An 8,506-nucleotide genomic window follows, 5' to 3' on the forward strand; every position below is an offset into this window, starting at 1 on the left:
TTTCACCATGTTGACCAGGATGGTCTCGATCTCTTCACCTCGTGATCCACCCGCCTCAGCCTCCCAAAGTGCTGGGATTACAGGCTTGAGCCACCGTGCCCGGCCTTGTTTTATAATACATACTAAAATAATATCTGGGCATATTAGAAAAACTAAGTCAACCTACCATCTCTCCGATTTGTACATTAAGAGAGAACAATTATTAAACTGAGTCTAACCAATTATTAAATTATAGCTTAGATTTTAGTGCGGGCAAAGATCATCTAGATCTGTGCTGTCCATGTAACCACCAGTTACATCCAACTATACAAAGTAATTTAAACTAAATAAAAAATTCAATTCCTCAAGCGTACGAGTTGCTCCTCAAGTATTCAACAGTCACACATGGCCAATGGCTACCTCACTGAGTAGCACAGAACACGTCCATCATCACAGAAAGTTCAACTAGGCAGTGATTAAATCCTAAATTTTCCATTTGACTTTTTTCAGAAGGACCAGTGGAAAGAGCAACTCAGAAGACTTGGGTTTTCCAAATCAGTACTAACGAGCTGAGCAACCAGCTCCTTATTTATTCATGTATTTTTTGAGACCGCGTCTAATGCTGTTGCTCAGGCTGGAACTCAGTGCGATCATAGCTACCGCGGCCTCATCCTCCTGGGCTCAAGTGATCCTCTTAGTCCCTTAAATAGCTGGGACCACCACAACTGGCTAATTTTATTTTATTTTGTAGAAACAGGGTCTCACTATGTTGCCCAGGCTATATGCATCATTTAGCAGTGCTTCTGGAACTGAATGTGCACTGAATCACTTGAAAATCTTGTTAAAATGTAAGTTCTTCCCAACATGTTGGGAGGCCAGTAGTTTGAGATTAGCATGGGCAACAAAGAGAGACCCCACTTCTTAAAAAAGAAAACAAAATTAGCAGTTGTATGATGGCACATGCCTTAGTCCCAGCTACTAATGCGAGAGGACTACTTGAGTTAAGGAGTTCCAGGTGGCAGTGTGCTATGATCACACTACTGGACTCCAATCCAAACTGGGCAAAAAATCAAGACTGTCTCTTATTAAAACAAAACAAAAACACAGTAAATCCTAAGATTCTAATTCAGTAGGACTGAGATGAGGTCAAGATTCTAACAAGTTCCCAGGTGATACCAGTACTGTTGCTCCAGAAATTACACTTTTCAGTAACAAGGTCTTCAATCTCTCCAGGCGTTAGTTTCTTCCTTTCTTTCTTTTTTTTTTTTAAAGAGAGTCTTGCTCTGTGGCCCAAGCTGGAGTGCAGTGGTGCAATCTCCACCTTCCAGGATCAAGCAATTCTCCCGCCTCAGCCTCCTGAGTAGCTGGGATCACTGGAACCTCTGCCCTCCAGGTTCAAGCAATTCTCCTGCCTCAGCCACCTGAGTAGCTGGGATTAAAGGCACATGCCACCATGCCCAGCTGATTTTTATATTTTCAGTAGAGACGGGGTTTCACCATGTTGGTCAGGCTGGTCTCGAACTCCTGATCTCATGATCCACCCGCCTCAGCCTCCCAAAGTGCTGGGATTACAGGTGTGAGCTGCCGCGCCCGGCTCCTTGGTTTCTTAAGCTATCAAATGACGTACATGAATGAGGCAAGATAATGCCCATGACCCCTCCAAAACACTAATATATTGAAGTTTTATGATTGTACAGAATTAAATGCATATAGATTTGTACTCTCTGCAGACTTTTCTGAGGTAAACGCTAAAATTCTAAAAAACAACTTTTATGATACCAGTTTTTTCTGTAAAAAAACAAACTTAACAAAAATCAGAAAATTTTATTTGCTATATAAACATTCAATCTCTGAACAATTTTTTTAGAAATGGACTTAGAAGGCCGACATGAATGAAAGACAGATCTTTTAGAACTCTATCAGAGAGGCACACAGTATTTTCCAAATAGGCATTTCATGGAGGAGAAAAACCAATGCTGGCCTCGGCCCACACCACTATCTTAAAAGCATCAGCTTCACATGAAAGCAATCCCTGGAAAATGCCATTAACTACAAAAACAATTTCAATGTTACTGTAAAGTCTCAGTCAAGGCTCTGAGCAATAAAAATGAGCAAAATTCCCACACCACAGCCAGGTTGTAGTGTAATGTAACAGCCCACAAAACAGGCCGAATGAACTGATGAGGGCAGCCAACAATGCCACACAGAATTTACTTCTGAGGCATCTTCTTTCCATTTTAACAGAGGCCCTAAAGTAAGACAGGGTTCAAATGATTCAAAAGCAACAAGGAAGTGGATAGCAGTGGCGAGAAGGTTCAGCACTTCCTAAAGCAGTACCTTGGAGATAGGAAACAGGCTAAGATATCCAGTTGTGTTTTTTTGAGACAGAGTCTCGCTCTGTCACCAGGCTGGAGTGCAGTGATGCTGGGATTACAGGTGTGAGCTGCGGCGCCCAATCTTGGCTCACTGCAACCTCCCTCCCCCCTCCCCGCCCCATTCAAGCAATTCTCCTGCCTCAGCCTCCTGAGTAGCTGGGATTACAGCTGCTCGTCACCACACCCAGGCAATTTTTGTATGTTTTGTATTTGGTCAGGATGGTCTCGATCTCCTGACCTCGTGATCCACCTACCTTGGCCTCCCAAAGTGCTGGGATTATAGACATGAGCCACCAAACCCAGCCCCAATTTGTTTTTAAACTCTGAATGATGCACCACAGCTAATTACCTATATTAGAGAACAACGCTGGAAATACGTTAAACCTTTAAGTAATGTGATGCTTTGAAAATATTCAATACTTTGATATTTGTATTTCCATGTTTCCTTTAGCAGGAAATATTTTTTTAAGTTTGAATTAAACTTTATAAAAAATCCTTTATATATAAATCATGCAATACTCTCCCAAAATAATTTCAAAAATTTAATTCATATTAACAATACATTTTCCGGACCGAGATCAGGGGTTTATGCCTGTAATCCCAACACTCTGGAAGGCTGAGGCAGAAGGATTGCTTGAGCCCAGGAGTTCAAAAACAGCCTGGGCAACATGGTGAAAACCCATCCCTACAAAAAAATATCAAAAACTAGCCAGGCATAGTCGCACACAGCTGTAGTCCCAGCTACTCAGAGGCTGAGGCAGGAGGATCACCTAAGCCCAGGTAGTAGAGGTTGCAGTGAACAGTGATCATACAACAGCACTCCAGCCTCCGTGACAGCATAACCTTGTCTCACAAAAACAACAAACACTTTACGAACTCCTCAAATCCCTTTGGAAAAATAAACAGTATACATAGAAAAACTAGAGGATGGGGTAGGAAATTTTTTTCTTTTATTTTAAAAATTGAGATGGTCTCGTTATGTTGCCCAGACTAGTCTTGAACTCCTGACCTCAAGCGATCCTTCCACCTCAGGCTCCCAAAGTGCCAGGATTACAGGCAGGAGCCACAGTGCCCAGCCCCACTCAAACTGCCATTCTCAATCTTTTTTCCCCTCTCAATCGTATTTTAAGCCAAGTTGCTAAACGTTGCCTGTTTTAAAACCAGTCAAAAGATTTAATTTATTACCGAGTTTCAACTTAAAGTTGTAATCTGGAACTGTACATTCAGCTTATCTTCAGCAAAAAAAAAAAAAAAAAAAAAAAAAAAAAACATCAAAATTAGGGCCTAATGCCTACGTCAAGCTGTCTTTATTAAAACAGAAAATTCATATAAATCATAAGAAAGCACAATATATAATCATGTTTTAATAATTCTACAAGAGTGAAACTTTCCTATTCAGAATTACATCTGATTAAATATTAATCACTGATGGTATCTTTACAATACCTATTTAAACCAGTAATTTCTAGAGTTTATAAAGATAACTTATGTAACCAATAAAAACATAAGGTCAATTTCTACCAACACCATAAAAGTACTAACTGACTTTATAAATAACCTGTAACAAATCTCTCTCAGCAGTAGCCAAAAACCTGCTAGTATCAAACATTTCATTTCACCACCTGACCAGCAATTGGTTTTACCTTTCCTCTCAGCAAATGTCACACAATTCCACCTGTAGGTTATATGATACCCTTTTAAAATGCATTTAAGAAGCCATTACATTTTTAGAGAAACTGCTGTTCCTCTTCAGAAAAAAAGAGAATGTCAATATGGACAGGAACATTTTAGCCTATCATTTAAAAAAAAAAAAAAATACACTTAAAAAAAAAAAAAAAAGCCACGTAGCAGTCCGTGGGCAGCATGAGTCATCATCCAACTCAAAACTTGAAGCAGCACTTGTAAGCTTCCTCCTACCCGACCCCATCCCCTTCACCAAAGTACCTTGAGTCAGCAAACCTTACTATTTTGTCAGTTATGATTCTCACGATGCTTTAAATGAATTTATGTAAAGGACTGCAACACTTTTAGTGCTAACACTTCCCTTTAGAATGTGTGCATTTTTTATTGCAAAATTAACTGACTTCAAATCACTCTTCTCTGGATTTTTTAATCACAGAAAGTAGCCAACGACAACTTCTAAACCACTTGCAAATAACTGAATTCCAAAATATACACGAAGCTTTTTCTAAAATAATTCTCCATTTTCCAGTGTTTTCTTCTGAACAATAATACCTAGATGATCTAATATGTTCTGCTCAAATCTGGCATATTTTCTAGATAACTGCAATTACTGAATTCAGGATATTAATAAATAATTTTACAAGCTTAACAAGGCAATTCTTACTAAATGACGTAACATATACGTGAAAAGACTACACTCCTTGGCATATAGCAAACACTTCATAAACATGTTTGAATACTACTATCTAAAGACAAAGTTTCTTTCCACCCAATTCAAAATTATTTTTCCAACATTAAAATCTGACATGTTTATGAACAAATTCCTGATTTCAGGGCCAGGCCCTGGTTGGACCCTACATTCTTCTGGTCAGATCATTTTTTCCACCTCGGTTTCCCAGCGTTAAAGAGAGAAGATATGCCTAGTCGGAACTGTAAGATACAGGCTAGAAGAATCAGTATCAGAAAATTACTCTGAAGCTGCTTGCTCTTCCTTGTACGGCGCGTTAATTTTTCCCCTTGACAAATCATCTGTATGCGTTTAAAAAAAAAAAAAAAAAGGCATTACTGAGACTGCATCTTTAGCAATGAACATGAATTCTGCTGTTAATACAGTAGGCTTCTAATTCCAACTCACCAGTCCCTTTCACTGGATCTTTTCCAATGAATAAGCAAGAGAAAAAATAAAACAGTAAAGAAATCAAGAAGCTCCTCCTGCACAGAGCTCCCGTAACACCTGAACCGGTTGGGTCCTACACTCGCCAAGAAACAAAAGGCTACCAAAACACCTTTACTTTTCAACACAACTCACAGGCGGATTAAAATGCACAGCAAAGTGACGAGGCCCTTGTTGGAGAACCGACAAAACAAAATTTCACTGGGGCACTTTTTTACAGACCACCACTTAAGGTCCCGAAAGAAGCTAAGGAAAGGCTGTAGGGCCGGGGGAGGAAATTAGGAATTTCGTCTCGGAGTTCTCAGTACCTCATTCATGGCTAGACTCAAAACTTGAGCGGACTTCAGGGCTCTGAGACAAGCCGGGTGAGCGCTGCGCGCTACGCCACTGGAGACTTTGCCCGGCCGGAGTCAGCTGAGGCCGAGTCACCGGGTGGGATGGGGGAGGAGACGTGGGAGCATTTCGAAAGGCAGCGTGCCAGGAAGGCGAGTCTCCGCGCCACCTCATGCTCTCCGGGCCGCCGCCCCTCGCTCACCCGCCCTCCAGTCAGGCGGGGTTTCGAACCCGCGGACCCGGGAGAGGGGCGGCAGCCGGCACGCGTGGCCCGGGAGCGGGCGCGGCGCGGCGCTGACGGACCGGGCGACGGGCTAGGGGCGTGCCGGGTGGGAGGGGCACGCCAGCCGCCTCGCCTGCCCCACGCGGGGACCCCTGCCCGCCGCCTCCCTGCCCGCGCGGGGACGCGCCGGCCAGGCCGGAGCGGGCGGGCCGGCGGGCTAGCAGGGGGCGGGCAGGAGATCGAACAAAAGCGCCTTTGTTGAGCGGCAGCCGCCGGAGGGTCACACACAATGGAGGAGGTAGCCGGCTCCGCCGCCGCCGGGCCCGCCGCGGCGCCCTCCCGAGCCGCCCAGCCGGCGCGCCACGCACACGTACACACACACACTCACGGGACTTCTCCGACTCATCGAGAGAGTGCGGGGCCCGCGGACAGCCCCCAGTGTCGGCTCAGGTCTCCGGCTGTGCTGGCGGCAGCGGCGTCTCCGGAGCTCTCGCTTTGCCGCAGTCGCCGCCATGTAACCCCGACCCGCGAGAGAGGGCGAGGGAGGGGGGCGGGACCTCATTGAGCCACGCCCCCTCGCGTCACAGGCTCACTCCACGGGTTCCCCCGCCCCCGCCCTGCCCAGAGCGCCCGCACGCGCCGGAATTTCCAACGCCCGTGACTGGGCTGCGCGCGCCGCGGGGGCGGTGGGAGAGGCACGCGGCTTGTCTTCCGTCTCCCGGGGATTTTGCCTGCGGGTGGGCAGGGAGGAGGACAGCGGGCCATCTCAGCTCTACTACCTGTCCCGTCGTTAAAGGAACAATGTGACCAAACTCGGTGCGAGCGTTTACTAAGCACCTCCTACGTGCAAGGCACTGACTGGGCAATCCGAGAGGAATAGGCCTCAGTCTCCAGGATGGCTGGACCTCAAGATGGATTAGCTGGAAGGCGACAGTTCGAGCACAAGGCAGACGCGTAAGAGGCCACATATTAAGGTCATTCATTCTGCCAGAGAGTACAGAGGAAGGCTTTTAGGAGAGGTCACCACGGGTGGCCTTTTGGCTGCATCCTGCAGGAGCCGGTACATCCAGGAGGTGAGGGGGAGGCTGTTTGCCAAAGGAACAGTGTGAGCAAATACCTAGCTTGTTGCAGGAACTGGGATAGGCCAATTTGAATTTGGGAAGGGATGCACTGTGAAACGTAGAAAAATGGATGAGCACCTTCTTGGTCCTATTTCTTGCCTAAAAGCAAACTTAGATTACTTATCATGGAGTATTGAGTGCAAGGACCCTTTCCAGTGTTTATGTGAAATTTTAAGTATTTATGAAATTAGAGACGCAGGTCAGCATATTTTTTGAATGACTTCATCACCATCTCTATGAAAACCAGACATACAACAGCCCCTTAGCCATTATTATGGGCATCTTCAAGAGTGAGGCAAAGACCACTTCAAAAAGATCACAAGAGGGCTGGGCGCGGTGGCTCACGCCGGTAATCCTAACACTTTAGGAGGCCGAGGCGGGTGGATCACCTGAGGTCGAGTTCGGGACAAAAAAAAAAAAAAAAAAACACCAAACAGCTCGGGACCAGTCCGGCCAACATGGTGAAACCCTGTCTCTACTAAAAATACAAAAATTAGCCGGGCGTGTTGCCGCGCGCCTGTAATCCCAGCTACTCGGGAGGCTGAGGCGAGAGAATCGCTTGAACCCCGGGGAGGTAGAGATTGCGGTGAGCCGAGATCGTGCTCCACTGCGCTCCACCCTGGCGACAGAGCGAGGCTCCATCTCAAAAAAAAAAAAAGTACAGAGTAACGAAGTGCTTGGGGTGAGCTTGAATGGTTTATATTTTTTTAATATTTAAAACAACATCAGCTGAGTACCACGTGTGAAGAAGCGGTGACGAGTGGATAAAACCAAGAGAAAAGGGGAGACTTGTTCCAACCGCAGAATTTCCAACTTCTGCAACGAGAGCTCTTACCTTCAGCCCCACTGCCCCTGCTCTAGGGTCTCCTTTGATTCTCAGGACATTTTTCCTCCCACTGTTTGAGAACTCATTTACCTTCCTCTTCCATCAATGTTTGATCACCTAGAGAAGGTGGGAGAATAAATACCAAGCACTGTGCCTTCCCTCAAGGAACGTATAAGTGTCACTGCTGACTTCCAGTAAATAACCTGTGGATCAGTCAAAGCCAAGTTGATGGTTTACAACAGTCAGGGAGACCACTGAATTGACAGAATCTTTGTAGCACTTCAAAAGGGGAGATCAAGGATGGAATGATTATAAGATTTGGGGCATCTAAGACTGGTTTTTTCAGTGAGGGGTCCTGATTGGGACTAGGACAAATTTGTGATATAATAGTTTAGGCTGGGTGGACAGAGGACCTGGAGAGTTTTGAAACCAGCCTAAAGGGATAAATAGTTGCTAAACCCAGTAGAGGAGGGGACTATTTACTCTGATGAAGGCAAATTCTGTCAGTAACTTACTGAGATAAATGGGTTTCAATCCACTTATCCAGCAGGTTGGGAGGTGGAGGCGGGCAGATCACCTGAGGTCAGGAGTTTGAGACTAGCCTGGCCAACAGGGTAAAATCCCGTCTGTACTAAAAAATTGGTCAGGCGTAGTGACGGGTGCCTGTAATCCCAGCTGCTGGGGAGTTTGAAGCAGGAGAATCACTTGAACCCAGGAGGTGGAGGCTGCAGTGAGCTAAGATCACACCACTACACTCCAGTCTGGGTGACAAAGCAAGACTCTGTCTCAAAA

The 8,506-nt window shown here is 45.5% G+C and overlaps 1 protein-coding gene across 1 annotated transcript in view; it reads right to left on the bottom strand.

Moving 5' to 3' along the window:
• The window catches only part of MAPK6 (mitogen-activated protein kinase 6), a 49,437-nt gene extending 43,111 nt beyond the window's left edge, over positions 1–6,326 (bottom strand). Inside the window, exon 1 of the mRNA XM_017504645.2 lies at positions 6,156–6,326. The gene's annotated coding sequence lies outside the window, so the exon portion shown is untranslated. The remainder of the gene's footprint in view (positions 1–6,155) is intronic.
• Between the last annotated feature and the right edge of the window lie 2,180 nt (positions 6,327–8,506).

This window comes from Cebus imitator, unplaced genomic scaffold (assembly GCF_001604975.1).
Source record: "Cebus imitator isolate Cc_AM_T3 unplaced genomic scaffold, Cebus_imitator-1.0 Scaffold325, whole genome shotgun sequence".
Classification (NCBI taxonomy): domain Eukaryota; kingdom Metazoa; phylum Chordata; class Mammalia; order Primates; family Cebidae; genus Cebus; species Cebus imitator.